This window comes from Microchirus variegatus (assembly GCF_963457635.1).
Source record: "Microchirus variegatus genome assembly, chromosome: 4".
NCBI lineage: Eukaryota > Metazoa > Chordata > Actinopteri > Pleuronectiformes > Soleidae > Microchirus > Microchirus variegatus.
In genome coordinates, this window is record NC_139805.1 from 14,905,648 (window position 1) to 14,925,983 (window position 20,336).

The window sequence follows — 20,336 nt, forward strand, 5'->3', positions numbered from 1 at the left end:
TATTTTTTTTAATATAGATGCCAGTATGTGGAAGTAAACAACTCTCTTCAGTTGCAGGCTTGAGATACAGTTCAGGATCTGGTGTCATGCAGCTCTTCATATGCGGCAGTGAACATGTGTGTGTGTGTGTGTGTGTGTGTGTGTGTGTGTGTGTGTGTGTGTGTGTGTGTGTGTGTGTGTGTGTGTGTGTGTGTGTGTGTGTGTGTGTGTGTGTGTGTGTGTGTGTGTGTGTGTGTGTGTGTGTGTCTAGAGAGTCTGTGTGAAAAAAGGTCCCCTAAACGTGCTTGTATGTAGTGACACTTCTTTCGAGCAGGTTTAAGTGTCAAAATGTAACACAGTCACAGTGACTCTGCTGTTACGTACATGTATGTATAGCATTAGTAAGCATGTTGACTTCATGTTGGACTGCAGTGAGTGTGAAAACTACACACTCACAAGTTCAAATAATTGTGATCCAAGTGTTTATACTGTGTATAAATGCAAATTGGCATGGTGCAAAAATCACGCTGTGTTTTTTTTCCGTAAGTGTTGCTCAGTCTTAAATAGTCTTTGTAGTATCGCACGTCTTTTTCAGTGATAACACATGAGCTGCCTCTGTTCTGAGAGGTGTCTCCAGAGGCTGTTAGCCACTTTAGTCAGGTTGTACATGGATGATAGATTATTTCCTGTCTCAAGTTTGAGCTGCAGTCATAGGTCAGTGGTTTCCTTCTGCTATAAGATAGGTGAGTGTGTTTTATGAATACGGACAGGATCAATCGATCAGTATAAATTCATACTGTGTCATTAATCTGTTATCAGTGTGACGTTCCAACACGGCCCCACTCAGTCATGTTGATTTGTGTCCTTTTCCACAGTTTTCTTTCACAGTTCAGAATGGAACCAACACACCACAACAAGGAGGTCTATAGCCTAGTCTATAGTCATAAAATCCCAGCTTTCTGCAGCAGTTTTTCTTCAGAAGGGTTTAAACTGGGTCAAAAAGATGTAGAGTTTGTCTACCTTGTATTTGCACTTTGCAAATAACATCATCACAGACAAGCATTCATTATATCGTCACATAAAACAGCCAGAAATCATGTCTCATGTGTCATGTCACCATTACACATACAATTCAATATTTTACACTGTTTTCTTAATATATTAATCTGTTCTTTCAGTCAGAATGTGTCATTATTAGGGTTTGATTCATGACTGCATGTTCTATCTCTCTCTCCCTCTTGCTCTGTTGTGTCTTATTCATTACAAAAAGCAGGGTTTTTGTTATTCAGAGGATGTTTCTCTTGCCTCAGGGAAACTGTTTACTGGGTCAGAACTTCTTGCTCACCCACTCTGCTCCTTCGCTGGCCACTCTGCTGTATCAGAGAAAGCAGTGTTTTGGATAAACACAACCTTGAGCCGCATTTCAAAGCCTGTGCCAGAGCGATTGCATACGAGAATGATCGACTATGGCCAACATTTAAAATATGTGTGTGGGGATGCTGTGGGAATATGGCACACAAAAGTCACTATTTTAAGCACCATTTTATGACACAGTAAACATTCAAAAAGATGGATGTACGTTAATTAAAGAGCATGTTGCACACAGACACACTACAACACGTGAACATTATCATAGCTCTGGTCTTCATCTGACCCTTCACTCATTGTTAATAATCTTTTGTTCCCTCCTTTCCTTGCCTGCATTGGTCCTTTAAGTAATTATAATTAAAACATGCTGGTCCCTGTTATACGAAGAGCCAATGGAAGACAACAGCAGCCCACTGGCCTCTGCTTCCCCTTGTTGCAACCATTACAATGAGTTATGCCACAATCTAATTCAATTACCCTGTGGATTATTCCAGAGATCTGAGGACAATGGGCTCATATAGACACACAGCTTTATGAGGCACCTGTGTGTGTGTGTGTGTGTGTGTGTGTGTGTGTGTGTGTGTGTGTGTGTGTGTGTGTGTGTGTGTGTGTGTGTGTGTGTGTGTGTGTGTGTGTGTGTGTGTGTGTATCATAGTACTTCGATTACTGTTTACAGGCCGGACATGTCATATGTGACTGTATTTATATTGTAAAGCACTTTACTTGCACGAGGGTGAGCTTTTACAGTCAGAGTCATTCATGTGCTGCTGCTTCATTCACTCACCCACTCAGTCATTCATTCATTGTGTATTTGATGTTGTTGCTCTGTAAATGGTCAGTCTATTACTGTGATGGTATCTGTGCGGAGCTGGGGCAAGGAGGAGCCATGAGAAGATGTTAGTGACAGCACTGTTAGTCACACAGAGGATAAGGGCAGGGCTTGTGTCTGTGTACTATTACATACACACACACATGCACACACACATGCACACACACACACTGTCCGAAGAGGGGGATGGTCTGACCTAAACCTCAGAGAACCCGCTAATGGATTTTTCTCTGAATCACGAGGTCTGGATATCGGATATGAATGAATGAATCTGATGCCCCTCGAAAAACTATTATGAATGGACGATTCCTCAGGTGACACTATAAAGTCTTTGTTACACTCTAAACAGTTGTGAAAAACTAAAGTAAATGCATACCTTATTTTGCTTATTGTCTTGTGGCTTGGCAAACAGTGGCCATATCCCTTTAGGGCTGTTCATGTTTTATGCAGTTAAATCAATAATGTTGTAAAAGCTGCAGTGAGGAAATAAAATGCTTGCAGTATTTCATCGTGTCGTGAAGAGTTGCTTTATCATCTTTTTTTTCCAAAAGAAATGTCAAGGTATTTGACTACAAATTTGGGTGGCTTTTATTTTTGTTCATTTATTTTTCAATAAAGGGAAGTATTTTATTGTGTTAAAATAGGGTGACTGTTTACGACTTGATATAATTATATGAACAGTCTGTTTCAATGCATATGTATGCATATGTGTATCGGTGTACCTTTGCGTAAGTCTATGTGAGTGATTATAAACATCCTGATGTATCTGACATGAGGTATAGCCACTCTCAGGTCATGTCATGTTTGTGTGGCCCAAAAATAGAGCAATTACTTCAAAGAAGAGTATGAAACCACCACTAAATATTGACTAAATATCACCGTAACGTTATCAATACATTGCAAAACAACTGACTAGAAAGAAAGTAATCCAACAAAAAACTACTTCCCTGTAACAATGGATGGAGGAAATAAATATTTCTCTTAAACCAGAACATAATGGCAACCATAATGTCACCATGACCACCTGCTCTCCACTGTATACAACCTGTCACTGTTTTTTTTTTCTCCCACACTTCCCTTGATGCTTAATTGTCCCACCTCTTTCAGTTTTTATAGCTTTGATTACAAGCGAATAAACACAACAGTAAACCTGCACACTGTGGCACATTTTTCTGCTCAGTCAGCAATTCCTTTTAGCTCCCACCACATCTTAATGAATTTTTTTTTTTTTTTTGCTCATGTGCGTGAGCCGTCGTACCTGATTTGATAACGGACGCATGAATCACACCCACAAATCACTTCATCCGGCACCTATTCTGCTCTTTTCTATTGTTGGCCACGTCACATTGCTTACCCGCCATTTTGTCTGCTGTTGTTGACGAACACGATGAGAGGCTAGTTGAAGGCTGCCAGCCTGTGTAATACAGTGCTGATTGTTATTCTGCCGGTGTGTATGATGGAACAGCAGCTGTTATTACGGGTGTTCGTCCCCCTTGGAGTCCGTCTTTGTCCTGCCATATTGATTTGGATTTTTTTTTTTCAAAAGTACTGATGATCTTTTTCCTTGCGTTTAAGATAATGCCTGTAAAAAAGAAACAATAAAATGTTTTATTATATGCATTGTATTATAAGTATGAACAACGTTGAATACATCTATGCGTTGTCTCTTTATCCAGTGGAGCTCAAGCATACATGAACAACACAGAGGAGAGCTTGGCAGGGAAGCACTGTGTGCGGTGAGAGGAAGACAGACAGATTTAGACAGCACGAGTCAAGCCAGTGTTCAGAGGGTGATAGGAGCAAGAAAAAGGAAGAGAGATAAAAGGATATACAGACAGACAGGTAGACAGGCAGGAGGGTTCAGCAGGACAGTAGCGTGGCAGCCAGGATCTCCCACCACTCTGCATTATTGATGTGCTCTTTGACAATCGGCTGCTGCTGCTGCCTGCTTCCGAGCACTAATTGCTGGGTTTTTGTGGGGGTTGGTTCCTTTTTTTTTGGTCCTTAACCCTCGTAACCCCTATAGCACATAGACAATGTTAAACCATCTAAACACCTAAAATAGAGCAACAGTGATTATTTAAAAGCAGGGAGCAGTTTATTGAGACGTCTTAGGAAGACAAATGTTATTTTAGACAACATACTTGTGTCAGTGCCTGTTGCTCTGCTCCATATCACTTGTATTTCTGGTATACTGGATATAAGTAAAGATGCTTGAGCCACTTCCTTGGAGTTTAATTGCCCGCAATATGTCAAATAATTCTAAATCAGGACATTTATTGAGCACACACAGTTGCATCCACAATCAAACGTACACGCAATTTCAGCTTCAAGAATGAATTTAAACTGATCTGAAATGGAGGGAGGTGGCTGTGGATTTTGGAATTGGTCCTTTGATGAGGCTTCTAAGGGTATTAGAGCAGAGGGAAGCAGGGGGTCAGGGTCAATACAAACTAAGGATCAGTTTTCCAAGGTCATGGACTAATCGAACTGAGATAATGAACGGTGAAAAGGGTGATAGAGGAGTGGGATGAAGAATGACAGCCAGCTGTCCTCACTTTCACTATTTGATGTGATGATCACTGATGGAATGGAGAACATTAAAAACAAAGAGGAGGTTGGGAAAAACAATGATAAACCTCACTGACCAACCCAAAACAGAAAGAGGGATCTCACTGACAGACAGTAGACAAACAGACTGAGTGGGCCGTCCCTGGGCTCATCTCCAATACATGTTGCCCTGCATTAGCACTGCAGCCACCCACAATAGAAAGACAGAGAGTGAAAGAGAACCTTAATAGATGAAAGTCTTCTATCCATCCATACATTATTCATTGGTGAATTAGATCTTGCTTGAATGAAGTTGAGAAGAAGAGGGAAAAGGAAGAGGGGGAGAGAGAGAAACGTATGGGATGATTGAGAGAAAGAGATCTAGAGAGTAGATTAATGTTGTGGTTTTAGGAAAAAAAAAAAAGGGGTGAGGATGTGGCACCAGAAGAGGAGGTATATTTAGATTTGGGACATTTGATAGCAATCTGGGAGGATATGATTCCCAGCAATGCAAATGTAGTGTTTGCTAAAAGGGGTAAAGTGATTTGAGCTGTTGAGAAAAGATGGCAAATAGAAGTAGTAGAAGCACTTGGGGGGGGGGGGGTTGTAACATCAGGGAGAGGGGTGAAGGAGAGGTGAGTGGTCACATCCATACTACTATGTTTTCATTTTTAAACAGCGGTTAAGATAAAAAATAATCTGCTTCGCGTCAAGTGTTTCTGCTCGTTATCAGCAGTAATCTGTGTCCATACTAACACGCCTGCAAGTGTAAAGTACATCACATGTCCATTCATGTACACTGGGCATGAGCGTGTTGGTGTAAACAAAGAGCAGATTCTCTTCTCTGCAGTTGGTTTCAGAAAATATTACAAAGTAGAAACAACAATGGTGAAAAGTTCTAACAAAGATGTCTGTTTCGAGACTGAAACTGAAAGTAAGCGTCAAGGCGAGTTATTGCTACCAATTAAGAGGAGAATGTGGGTAACTGTCATCTTTCCAAAGGTCTCCATTTTGTTCGTACTTCGTACTTTTTGGTGCTCTAAAATGCTGAGGTAGTGTGGACGAGTTATTCAGTCAATGACTTGTTGTTACTGTATACATATATACTATATACTGTATATAGTAGTACGTCTCAACATCAATGAGGTCTGAACACAGTGCCACTTAAATGAAGATGACACTGTAAACGCTACACCTTCAAAGACAACGTTAAGACACTTATCTTAAATGTGTTCCTCCGACAGAGCCTTAACTTGAATGTTAATGTGATCTTGGAGAGCTTTAGTAAACAGAGACGACACTAATGATCTGGCTGTTTGCCAGGTGCACAACCAGAGAACATACATAGAGCACATGTAGTGATCTGAGAACAATCTCAAGCATGGGAGGCATGTGAATGCAATGAGATCAGTCTCTGTTGATTAGAGATCAGCTGTCGCCATCTCAGGGGTTTGGTGCATTTGCTTAGCATTAGCAGGGCTTCCAAACCATAATCCGGCCCCTGATACAAGGTAAATTACTGTTTTTAATCTGCAAAGAGAAGCCTAATAAGCAGCTTTGGATGTCAGCCAGTGGCTCAGGCCAGGCTCTGCTGATTGGATATGATGATCAGTCATAGCTGACCGTATGTTATGATCTAGCATGGATTAAGACACGGCTATTCTGACAGGACAGAACAGTTTTCTTTGTTTGATTGTATTGTTTGGCTAAAATCGATTGATTTTGGATACCTTGCACACACCCACATGGCTCCTGTGCTACCATCAAAATGAAAGGTCACCAGTTTGGATGGATGGATCAGATCAGACACATGTGACCTTGTCTCAGCTGTGTGTGTTTTTACGTTTTTATCTTCCTTAAGCCGTCGCTCTTACTGCAAAGAGGTTGCCCTCTCTCTCTCGCTCTCTCTCTCTCACACACACACACACACACACGCACACGCACACACACACACACACACACACACACACACACACACACACACACACACACACACACACACACACACACACACACACACACACACACACACACACATTGATGTTTGTAGAGACGCTCACATACATGTGCACACACACAGACACATATGGAGCTGCGGGCTACAGGGTGTGGGTGTGATTGTGAGCTATAGATGATGACAGCAGGGCCATATGCTGATGTATTTCTGTTTTTTTTCCTCTCTTGTGCTGCTTTTAAGGTACATGAATTATGCAGTGTCCACTCTAATATTTGCTGTAAACTGTGGGGAAATAAGAAAACATTTATTACAATGCAAACCTAACTCTATAACACAACAAGATATTTTCAGTGTCACCTTTTGTTTCTTTAGCTTTTTCCCCAGTTATTTAAATTAGCTCTATGCTCTGTAATGGTAAATGGTAAACCTATGCTCTGTGACAGAGAAGTCATTTTATATATTTGTTTATGTAATTATTAGGCATCACACATTAATAAACATTGTGCATGTAAATGAATCAGATTTTGGCTAATATCCATATGCACAGTAGTACCTATATTAACTGCAGCCACAAATATTATTATTATAATAACATTCACTATGTACATGTGGGTTTATTTTGCACATTGTTTATCTAGTTCTAACACATATTGTGCATGGTGGTTAAATGTCTTCACAGTTTGTCCTGATCCAGTTTTTCACATGTGTTGTAAATGTGGAAAACCTGCAGCACTCACTTGCACACAGTGGGAAATTGCTCTACAGTGTGCTGCCTTTAAACAACAGAGTATTTTCACTGAAGGCAGTTTATCTTAATGGCACTTTGTGCCGTCTCCTCTTATAGTAGCTCTTGTTGTTTGAGGTGTAGAATTACTGCTTGGTTTTTTTTGTTTGATGTATTCCTTTAGTGGAGGTGGTGCAGTTCCATGTAGGGTTTTATACATCATACACACAAGCCTGATTTTTTTATTATTTTTTTTTAATTATCAAAGCAACAGTTTATCATTGGTTTCTACTGTGGATTATGTTGTTATTAATGGACATTAGTATGAATGTGGATGGGTTTGCGCTGCGTTTGTTAGAATAACAATGTGCTGCTTCGCCTCGGCCAGAACAGATTGTATTGAAAATGTGCCGCTCATACGAAGCTCATATGAGATTGTCCTCTCATCCCTATGTTGCTGTATTGTCTCTCTCACCTGATTGTCAACACAATCACAGGCACTGCACCTGGCAGCAGAGAGCTCTGTTTCAGATTTGATATTTGATGGAAATGTTTTTCCAGCAGCAGAGTTTGACTTTAAATTGAGTCTGGTCTAATGGGGGTCGGGGTCAGTGTATATGATTGTATCTGCAGGTGTGTCTGTGTGGGAAGTAGGTAACAGAGGTGGTGTATGTATTTTTATTTGGTACGGTCTCAATTTAAGCTGAGCAGTTTATTTTTTTTTTTTCAAATCAAAATTGCAATTTAAAACAATCAGAAGTGTTGTTTTTGTTTGAAGTTCTGAGCAAATTCAAGTTAGTACAAACGTGGGAAACGATTCATATCTTTAAAGATGCAGTGTGTAATATTCAAAGGTTTGTTAGCATTAATGAGGCTTGCTTTACAGAGAACAGAATGTTTCTACAGCAACTTAAAAGGCCAAATCAGCCACAGTGAGCATTTTATGTTCTGTAGTGGAAACGTACTACACAAATGAAGAAGGACAAAATCCTCTCCTCCTTCTTACACACTGTACTTTTAGGTTTTCACGCGTGCTGTTGAAACGTTGGTTAAATATTTTTGATGGGGTCTGGTGTTTACTACATTGCTGAATAATAGAGCTGAAACGATTAATCGATGAATCGATTATTAATTGATTACTAAATTAATCGCCAACTATTTTGATAATCGATAATCAGTTTGAAGCTTTTTTCATAATTAAAACAAGATTTCTGATCGTTTTAGCTTCTTAAATGTGAATATTTTCTTGGTATCTTTGCTCCACATAACAAAAAAATCATTAAAACTGAATCATGTTGGTTTGTGGACAAAACAAGACATTCAAGAACATCGTCATTTCCAGGTTTGACAAACACTGATCAAAGTTTTTTAACATTTTCTGACATTGTATGGACCAAACGATTCATCGAGAAAATAATAGACATACTCATCGATTACAAAAATAATCGTTAGTTGCAGCTCTACTGAATAATGAAGTGAAGTTTGAATGTACCACAGATAAAATTGCAATGGCAATATCTGTCCGAAAAATTGCAATTAGATATTTTTCGTTCTGCCCTAGTCTGTATTTCATCATCATTTTAGTTGCGGGCTAAATGAGAGAGAGACTCAGAGAAAGGCAAAAGTGTGGCAGGGGCGATTCGGGGGAAGTGAGAACTTGACGGATAAAATGAGGGAGGAAGCATGAAAGAAAGGAGAGAGGTGACATTGGTGGTAATTGGAGCAAAGGAAGCTAAAACCTCAGGGAGTCTCCTCTCCAATACATTACTATCACTCACAAAAGATGTGGGAAAAATACTGAGACAGCGAGGAGGTGAGTGTCCACTCAAGGTCTTTCATTTGCTTATTCAACGTCCTTTTCAGATATACTTGCCAACGATGGCAGCAATAACTAGCAGTAATTTATTTTTAATACAATTGAGGTTATAGAGGATATTTCTCTCAAGGGGCAGAAATATAATATTGGTCCAGATATAATTTCTCCTCTTATTTACACTACACTATATCACACTCTTCTAATCCAGGGACAAGATGGGAGAAAGAAGCATATTAATAATTTACAGCAATTGTTCCCTCCTGGACAGGCTGTCTGTTTTTATATTAAATGTTGAATTATTAACAGTGTGTGAGATTGAAAAGCTTGCAAATCTACCTTCAGATGCTCGTGAGTCTTCAACTATTGTCCCCTCTCCTTACTGGCAGCCAAACAAACAGCAAAAAGCACTCGGTTTTCTTTATTACTCTTACTTCATTTTGATCTTGATCTTGCGAGACATTTCAGATGATGCATTGGTGTTATGACTGAGTGCTGAAGAGGACAGTTTAGTTTGTTTATGTCCTCCATTGTCACCACAAAACAACAGAACCTTAAAATCAGTTTCAATTATCACCCACAGCTTCACTGTAGAGTTGCACTGTGAGGTCATCTAAAACAAATAGTCGCTTAATGTAACTACTTTGGGGTATATTTTTAATGTAAACATTCATGTATTTAATGATGCACCAGGATACTTGTTTGCAGAATTAGAATTAGAATTCTGTGAAAATGTCTTCAATAACGAAACAAATGGTATGGTATGGAAACTCCGGGTCAAAGTCGTAAAAGGGACTGCGGCGGGAAGTTGTGACAAAGTTATTTTTAAACATTTTTAAACATTTTTAAAACAAGGTTTTGATAATGAGTAGCAGTGCATTCACCTTTCCAGAGGGGGAGCTGTGCTTCTGAGAGCTGGTGTGCTAATTATGTCACTTCCAGGTATTTGCCAATCACAAGACATTTGGGAAAGCTCTCGTTGGCTGGCAATCACAACACAGTCTGTCTTCTGGGGGTGAGATTTTGGTCTGAAACAGTGCGACTGACGAGAGCTTCAGTGAGGAGAGATTTCTATCAGCTCATTTACAGCAACTAGGAGGTTTTTGACCATAATAACAAGTTAATGTATGTAAGTAGACCTCCATAACTAACATATATGTGCAACAGGACCACTCTATGTGAGCTTTAAAATATCTCTAAATGAATCAATGTAAAACCTAAATTGAATCAGAATTGAGGCAATTCAGTAAATCAGTAAATCTTATACATTTCTGTCAGCGTCACCGTGTCAGGACTGTTGCTCATCATTCTCAATTATTCCTCTTAAGCAGCCCTACTACCATGTGCCAGCCTCAGGGAGTATGCATCATTCATATCTCTCTCAACATGTGTCTAATCTATTCACGATGTGCATTAATAATAACCAAAAGTACCAGTTCTGTCCGGGGTTGAGATCTGTGTGTCTGTTGCATTTGTACAGCATCATGTCTGTGTCTGATGGTATGCTCTGACTTCCTTCAGTCACTTAAAGAGGAATCCTCTTGACTTACAAATGGCCATTTTATAGCATCACACTCCTTAGTGGTTTTTCAGCAGAAACAACAGTTTTGCATGTTGTCCTCAGGGCAAACTGAATGACTTCTTCTCGACAAGTGCCATCTGATAATTAGGGCTCAAAATCACCCGATTAGTATGCAGCTCAATCGCGCAGAGAACAGCTCATTGTTCCCCGCGGCAGGAGCTGCAGCCATTTGTTAGAAGATTACTGGAAATTCTTGTTAATGTTTTTATGAGAATCAATTGTATGCACAGTCATTTAAATTGTTGCCTTGTTAATCTCAGAAGCATTTGTTTTAATGTAGCCAGCAGGTCTGCTTGCAGATTTGGTTAGGCCTCTTTTTAGGATGCGTGGTAATGTTTGTCAAAGCGTGAAATCCCTCGATGGTCGCGGGAGTGGAGCTTTGTGTTCACTGATTGCAATGTCGTCTGTACTTTTCCATGAAAACACACAAACCCGAGCTGAACCGTCTCCATCATTGTTACCATGGCACCAAAGAAAGTCACCAGAGTCACTTGAGCCTTGTTTTACTCCGGTGACATTCAGGACCCAAACACAGTAAACGTAGAACATGTGGAACAAAGGGCTGTGGCGTTAGGTTTTATTACTGTTCTGTGAAAAACACTAACATACGCAATAAATCATTATCTCAGTGGGAACCAGTGTCTCCTATCTGTGTATGACCTGTATATGAAGAAGGATTACTTCCATATAAGTGAAAATATATATGGTATAGACAAAGAAAAAGAGAAATATCTGTTTACCAGTGCATGTTGCTGTAACTATTGGCCCATGGAGGGAGACACAATTCTGGCGACAATGAGCATTTGTTGAAAAGAAAGGATTGTGGAAACTTGTTCCCACTCAAAATGTTCTTAATTAACAGAAAAACACACCTTAATCTCATTATTTCTCTGTGGAATTTAAAGCAGAAACCAATATCGCATTGGGAAAGCAATTATCATTTAACCAGTAATAACTCAGCTCCAATTCCGGCCCCTATATTTTTCAAAACTCCCAACTGCTAATTTTAATGAATTGTTTTATTGCTTTCTTAATTACATATTTTTTGAATCTATGTTCTTCTTGCCCAAGTAAATCACGTTAATGATATGACTCTCAAGTACGGCACCACAAGGTTAGTGCGCTCCTAATCCGATTGAGCCAGGAAATTGGTCCTAATCATATCAGGTATTGGATTCCTCCCTGCCAGGATGGTAAAAGTAGAACGGGTGAGTGTGACGCCTCATTCATAAGTTAGAGGTGCTGTATTACAACAAAGAAATGGAAATAAGAGATGTGGGAAAATTAAAATAGAAGAAAAATACATTCAACTTTAATCTGAATTAACTTTTTGGTAGCACAGCTATGACCGTGATACTATTTCCTAGGTAAATATGAATTGGTAAATTATGCTTAAATTAAAGGCAGTATGTTAGGTTGTGTCAATGCTAAGCAAAATCTGTCTTCTTTAAAAGCATGTGTGAAACTCGGGAAAATAAAATTCAACTTTCTGAGATTCTGCAGGTTCTCCACCGTTTTTCCTACTCCTATTATATCTTTATTTATGTGTTCTTCTTCTATTTTTCCCCATGCATGTATTCACACAAAAAAAAGTGTTTACCTAATGTGATATGTTGTATTTATGATATAGATGTTTCCTGACTGGAATGTGAACCCTGTCTGCCTGAGGAGTTTCCAGACACTGCAAAATGTGTTAACCATATCTGAGGAAAATGCCTCTTCTCATGTCTGCTATGTGTGCGCGTCAGCGGAATGTTTTTCTTTTTATATGTCAGTTTATTTTGTGCTCAAAGTGAAGCTGCAGAGTACGACTCTTATCGAGAGGCTGCAGCTGCTGTTGGGAGAATATCGCGGGCAGTGTGGAGGGACTTCACACAAATACAAACACACAACATAAACATACACACACCTGTTTGTTTGTTTTGAGAACCTGGCAAAGACAATCTGTCCTAAACGAGCACGACTAACTAGCAGGATGTTATATTCACCTGCAATATGATAGAAGGGATTCTCCTGAGAATGGAGGAACACCTCGTTATGTTGTGCACTAATAAAGCTGCACATGAAAACACATTTCTATAATCTAATCTAGAAGGCAAGATGATGGGTTTTAATCCAGCTGTTATAAATGTGTATGTGTGTTGGTGCAGGTGTTTGACTTTGTGCCATCTAACATTTAAATGTTGGGTGTTGCCTCTATAGTTTGAGAAGAGAATCCAAACAGCAATATTGCTTAAGTCTTTCATGATATACGATGACATCTCAGGCTATGGTGTATTTCAGGCTCTGGCAGCATCCATGCCGTCAGTGTCCTGGCTATAGTGTTACCTCTCTGGCCTCTTCTGTTAATGGCATGGCCACCTTGTAGGTTAATGGATACTGAATTTTGTTCACCGCTACAGTGCGGCTCTGCTGCATCTGCTATGGTTACAATAGCAGGGACCTGGGCTCTTATTCTGCTTAGATTAATAGCCCCAGGTTGGACTATTGACACAACACTTATCTTGTTTTTATGACTCCAGCAGGTTCTAGCACTAAACCTTTGAGGCACACGTGCTCAGTCACACACACACACAAACAGTCACTGCACACACAGACACGCACCTCACTGACGCTACGTACTGTTCAGTTACAGTTAGATTTGCCGCTTACCTCTTGTAACTTGATGTTTTCAGTACAATGCAAATGGGTTCATGCTCGAGATGAAGTGAAAAGCTGATTACACTGAGGATCAGCCTGCAAAGAGACAGACAGACTGTTTTCATGAAATTGCAAATTACAACAGACCAGCAGTGCAGGACTAGGAAAGGGTTACTACATTGCATTTTATACACAAATGTCTTCACAAATTATGTTTTTTTAAAACTACTGAAAATGTTTTTTACTCTAACCATTACATCATCACACTGAAATGTATAAATATTATCTATCAAAGAATTTCCAATTCCAGGCATGTACTTATTTATTATAATGCAATATGTTCTCCATGTAGCAGTCAACAGGTCAAATGTAAACACATTTTAAAAGGTTTTAATTTACTTTTCGGTAACACTTGATATTAAGGAACACATATTCACCTTTAACTAGGTGCTTACTAACATATATAAGTAGAACACGAGCCCTTTATTAATAATCATTAAGCACATATTACCTGCATTAGGGTGAATATGTGTTCCCTAATGTAAAGTGTTACGAACTTGTCTTATTTGTTAAAGTCTTAATTATTGGTCATAAAATATTCAAAGGCAATTTGGCAAAGTTATTCAATTATACAATATATGATATAATAATGTTCATGCTATGAATTTACAATAAATAAAATGTATGGTAAACAGTCTGTATTTATATAGTGCTTTTCAAGTCTTGTTGACAAGTCAATTAATGCTTTACACCCACGCAATTTGGGGTTAAGTGTTTCGTACAGGGACACATCAGCATGTAGACGAGCAGAGCCCGAGATTGAACCCACAACTTTAGTTGAAAGATCACTCACTCTACCACTGAACCACCACCACACCAAGTCCTATGTGTCGACTGGAACTTTGGAAGTTTGGTGCAGTTACATTCTATGACATCTTTCTAATCATGACAGAATAGACAATAGACTCAATCCCACCACCACCACATTTAGTTAATTGTTGTGGCAATAAGAAAACATTCGCAATTGCATTTGGGTTTTTTTCTTACTTAACTTAATTTATATAATTATTAATCATCCAGTTAATTGATATTGTCTTAATAATATCAATTATGTTGCCTTAGTTGAATTATCGTATTACAGGAACATTGTATGTGCAATGACAATAAAGAGATTCTGATACCTTCCAACATAATGACATTCCCAGCCTCAGTGATACTTTGTGTTTACTGCAAAAAAAGAAAATATCAGTATTATTCAGACATGCTGGCACTAAGAAAATGGACACTGAAGTCACAGACTGATTTTTGTATAGGTTTATATTAAGCATATAAGTGTCACTGTCCGTGGGCTATGCTTACAGTTCAGTAGTTCTTAGAAAGCCGCAGCTATAAACAGATGAACGAGAGAGACACAAAGTTGTTCAGAGCAGGTAACGCAGAGTCAGCGCACCGGTAGTGTTTATGTTATTATAATGCACCTTTGTAGCAGATCAAAGCTGAAGAGAATGAGCACGAGCAGATGAGATGTCCCTGTGGGCTCCACTTCCTCTGTGCCTGCAAGTTCAAACACAAAGAGTGAACACAATCATCACAGGAAGAGCCAGCCACAGTTAGGCTAACAGATTACAATGCCGAGGCTTATGTTTGGTGAAATTGTTTGAATGGGAGACAGTGACAGGAGAGAGAAGTGAAAAGTGTGTGAGCCTCTGCTCAGGTTTCTGTCTTGATAGGCGTATGTTCTCTTACACACATGCATGCACACACTCACTGATCTCTCCAGTAAGAACGCCGGGTTATAATAATACGCTCTAATAGAAACGTGTTTTCACCTGTCAGAGCCTAATAGCTTTTGAATCACACCAGTAAAAAATTGACATATTTCACTATGTCTTTACAAAAGTGTATGTCTTTACACTTCACACATTAGTGATATCGGGCCTCATTCAAAAACAGTGCTTAAACAAATATGTTTGACACACAAATCTTCAATAAGTACCTAAATGTATTTAAACATATGAACGAATGTAGACGCACTCCCTTTTATCTAAATTGATATATGCTGGAATAAAATCAGCCAGTGGCCAGTGGTGATTTTGCGTTTGCACTTGTTTTCTGAGTTAGAACATTTCTGCACACATATTAGTAAATGAGGCACAAGGCTTTTTTCCTCTGGGATCGATTCGTTTAAAATTCATGGCGTGATTTCTAAAGAGTGAGGGAGAAAATGTAGGAAGAAGCAGACGAGAAAAGCACTTGTCCTCCGGATAGTTGAACAACAGGAACATAGAGACGGAGTGTTTACATACTGCATGTGGAATATAACTGAATTTAGCAGTGACTGTTTTGTGGAGAAGCTAATGGGGATTCATTACAGGGGAAAAGTTCACTTAATTCATTTATGTGAAATAAAGCTGTTGGAAGTATTGACCAGGAGCTGCTTCTCATAACAGAATAATTAAGAAACAAGTGAAGTCTGTAGATTCTTAGTCATGATTAATTACGACTGTATTGCAGGTCTTTCATCAGGTTTTTTTTTTTTACCTCTCAGAAAATCGGGCCTATATTCTGAGGCGGTTAGCCGAGATAATCGCTCCCCACTAATCAGTGGGCTGCTTGACATCAGTCATGATTGGCTAAGGTGGGAGTTGATGTTTACAATTGGTTGATGGTGGTTAGATACAAGCCGCCTGGTTGCCTGGATACAGCCGTCCCTCACAGTGTTAGTGGCCTTGGCAAAGTGACGGACAGCATAAGTGCTGTGCAGAGAATGTGTTGATTCTGCTGAGAATCTCTTCATCTGTGTGTGGTACGGATCTATAGCAATGTCTGTAGCTATTCAACTCTCCCATAGATAGATAGATAGATAGATAGATAGATAGATAGATAGATAGATAGATAGATAGATAGATAGATAGATAGATAGATAGATAGATAGATAGATAGATAGATAGATAGATAGATAGATAGATAGATAGATAGATAGATAGATAGATAGATAGATAGATAGATAGATAGATAGATAGATAGAATGAAAAGCAGTAAGACACAGTCCTGCAGTTAGGCCTGCACCATGAGCTGCTTTTTCAGTGTTGCATACTCTGGCTGTGCTCCAGACTCTGAGCTCAGCAGACTGACTGATAAAGAGGTAACAAATACACATACACAACCACTCTCTCTCTCTCTGACACACACACACACACGCTGCATTATGTATTTTGGCAAATATAAAGTGTCTTTCTAAGATCTGTTCAGGTTGCTTTGAAATGAACAACACCGATAATGGAAATAGATATAGATTGTTAGATTCAGTATTCTACGAAGCTAAGCTGTCTAAGATGTTGTAGTTCTACAGATTAAGACAAATAACTTTGGAGAAGCAGCATTTAGTGTACACTCCAAAGGGGTCCTTCTACAAGGGCTGAGGTTCTACCTGGAACAATTTGCTTCTGAAAAACCCTTTCTTCATGAAAGGGTTTTTCAAGGGTTCTTGGTAACACTAATGGTTCCAGTAAGAACCATTTTGATCCGGAGAACCCTTTAAAACCCCTTTTCCGAATAAAGGATTTTAAAAGGGCTCTTGGTGGAACCCTCCAAAAGGGCTCCAGGTGGAACCTTTATAAAAAAGATTCTACCTGGAGCCAAACAGGGTTCTCCTATGACGACAAGCCGAAGAACCTTATATGGTTCTACTTAGCACTTTAATTTCTAAGAGTGAAAGTGGTCCTGTCAAAAAGACCTGAGAACGTCCTTTACATTATTTTAAAGTGTTAAGCTCTACCCTTTTAGCTGCTTGTGTTGTATTTCACTGCTAATTCTATTGCTGTGTTTTTCAGTTTTACTGTGTTGGGCTTTTCTAACTACACTAATCATTGCAGTTCAGAATGAATGGCTCTGTACAAATAACATTTGATTGATCGATTGAAAACCTGCTCAGGTGCATTTGAGAAAAACAACAACAAAGGAACATAAAGCGAGCGAGTGAGAGAGGTTTAAGGCAGAGCTTTGCTGTCGTTTATCTGTGAACACAAAGTAGATCAACTCGTTAAAACGAACGCGCTCGTGGTCAGTTGAGCGGCCAGCAGAGCATAAACAGACAGCCGGACTGTATTTAAGCAGGACAGTTACGAGCTGCTTGAACACCTGATGTGAGTCGGATCGGTGAACCTCACCAGGCATCAAGGATCAACACCTCAGTTACCTCAGTCCCTCCCTCCCTGTGTGTGTCTCTCAAGGCCAGTGATATTCTCCTGTTGTACCTTTGCCTCAGTTGCCTTGACAACTGTTCTCTCGCAGGGCGGAGTACCACTCACTTTCTCCGTGATGGTGCAATAAGTGCTACAATTATGCAAATAGTGTTCAACAAAAGTGTTTTGCAGCTCAGACTGAAAAAAAATGCTCTTTTAGCTCGTACTTTCTGTGTTGCTGCATTTCTGCACGCCACCAATCATGTCTTTGTTTTACGATTTTATTCTTTCATACAATATTTCAAGGAAGGAGATAGATGAGTGCGTAAATTGATAAATGAGTGACTCTATATGCAAATGACACAGTGTTGTACTTGAGACATGGAATGATATAAAGGAATATTTATGCACTGGTGAAGAAGAGGTGTGACCAAAAACAGCATCTTCTTCACTCAGTAATTATCCAGCATTGTGTGATCAATGACAGCAGCTGTAATTTTGTGATCTGGCATGTTAGCAAAACACTTTTAATAGTACTTTAATTGTATATTGCAGCTTGCTGACGAAGTCTTGTTGTGACAAATTTCTGAAACGTATTTATGAGTGGAATAAATTCTCAGCTGCTGCTGTTCTGCTTTTATCTGTTCACAGCCAAACTCTTATTGTTTCCACAATCCTGTTAGTTGTGATTTAGTTACGGCTGAACTTTTGTTATTGCTTTCAATAACAAGCCTGTCCCTCAGAGACAGACTCACTGGGACTGAGACGTTTACACCGTGCAGTGGTGCAGCAGAGTTTGCGTTTGGCACGAGCTCATTGCATTTGTGAAGCTTCTAGTGTTTCCCTGGAGAGTAAAGGTTCTGATCCTGGTGCATCAGTATGCTGCCATTCTTCTCCCTGTTGTTACTGTTGTCTCGCTGAATGAGCAGCTGTGGAATCTGCTTTAAATGCACAGTTCAGTTTAGTAACATTAATATGGTCTTTTTCCCCAGATTTGTTTGCTTTGCTTGTTTTCAACTTAATATGGTATAAGGTATTTCCAACTGATTGGGGATGTGTTTGGTCTGGTGTTTGGTCTGATGTGCATGCAGAGATCTGCAGAAAAAGGGGTAGAGTGTCATTCTGGTTATTTTAATTTACTATACGTGACGTTACAGACAGGGAAGCATGCAGTCTTATTTATTGCAGTGAAAGTCAGAGGTTTGTTGCCAAAAGAGTTGAGGCACATTGAAGTTTCATTAGTTTGCCTCTGTTTGTGGAGACACTGATGTTGACTAAATCAATATAATTTTTATAATAAGTGTCAATTTGCATAGACAGAACTATCAATAATACAATAAATGACTGACATCCTATACCATTTGCTTTTTGTTTCCAATTGCAGTTTCCATGTGAAAATGGTTTATTCAGCCCTGTAGACAAGTAATGGCACATGTGGAATCTCATGATTAAGCTGTTTGCTCGGTCTGTAAATCACATTTAGTTTCCACGGCTACAGCTCTGCATGCAAATCTATCTTAATACAGTCTGTAATTTTGGATTTAAAATGTAGCTATAAGTGCTCTATTATGGATACTGGATAGGGATGCACAATTTAGATTAGCGGCATTATAGTATCAGCCGATATTGGATTTAAAATGTATTATCAGATATCGGCAAACAGATCTGCTGATATGACTAATGACTACAACAGTAGGCTAAAGGCCACATTATACTTCTCCGACTGCGTATGCGTTATCCGTCTGCGTCACCACGGAGACGCCTCGAGCATTTATACTTCTGCGTCGTGGTGACGGACACTCGCTGCAATTTCCCGCCCGATCAGTAGGGGTCGCTGCGCAAGGTTGTTGTGCTTCTGGCTACAGTGAGCAATGGCGTCCGAGAAAGAAAGAGAGAGAAAGACTGTTGTTGTTGAAAAAGTGGCCGTTTCTCACTTTTCTGTGTCACGGAACGCAGTTTTAAGATAATTTGAGGCGAGAAATTGGCCATTTAGAGTCTAAACATGTGCTGTGTGTGTTAAGATATGACGTATTTATAGTTCGGCAGCGGCGTTATCGGCGGGGATCAGCTCCGCCTCTGTCAGGACGCCCGGAGCGCACTGAGAGCCGGCACAGAGCAGCTTAGCTCGGCCTGTCCTGAGGACCAATCGCAGCTCTTGCCGTCTCCGTAGTCCCTTGACGGAGTGACGGACACTTAAAAAATATTCCGTGCACCCGGAGACGACGCAGAGGCTCTTCGACAGGTTCTGCGTCGACGCAGAGGACTCTGCGTAGCTACGCAGAGCACTTTACGCAGGAGTATAAATTGGGCTTAAGTAAGCCGCTACCTCCTTAACTTCTACGCTAATTATGGATATAATTACGAACTTACAAACATTACATGTGCTGGCACGTGTGTGTGTATGTGTGTGTGTGTGTGTGTGTGTGTGCGTGCGTGCGTGCGTGCGTGCGTTTGTATAGTGGCAAATGTTTTTTTAATGTGCTCTTTTGAACTCTGGGGCAGTACTGGTCTTTTGTTGTCTGTCTGCCACACACGCACTTGCACGTGCATGCACGCACACACACACACACACACACACACACACACACACACACACACACACACAATACGACGCCCTTCAAACCCCCATAACTCCCCCAACACCCATTGCCCCTCTTCATCTCCCATCCTCCAGCCATCCTCCAATCACAGCCATTGACACTTTCATCTG

General features: G+C 39.9%; 1 protein-coding gene across 1 annotated transcript in view; it reads left to right on the forward strand.

Moving 5' to 3' along the window:
- xpr1a (xenotropic and polytropic retrovirus receptor 1a) overlaps nt 1-20,336 on the forward strand; it is a 61,597-nt gene that overhangs the window by 6,465 nt on the left and 34,796 nt on the right. The gene's annotated exons all lie outside the window — the stretch shown is intronic.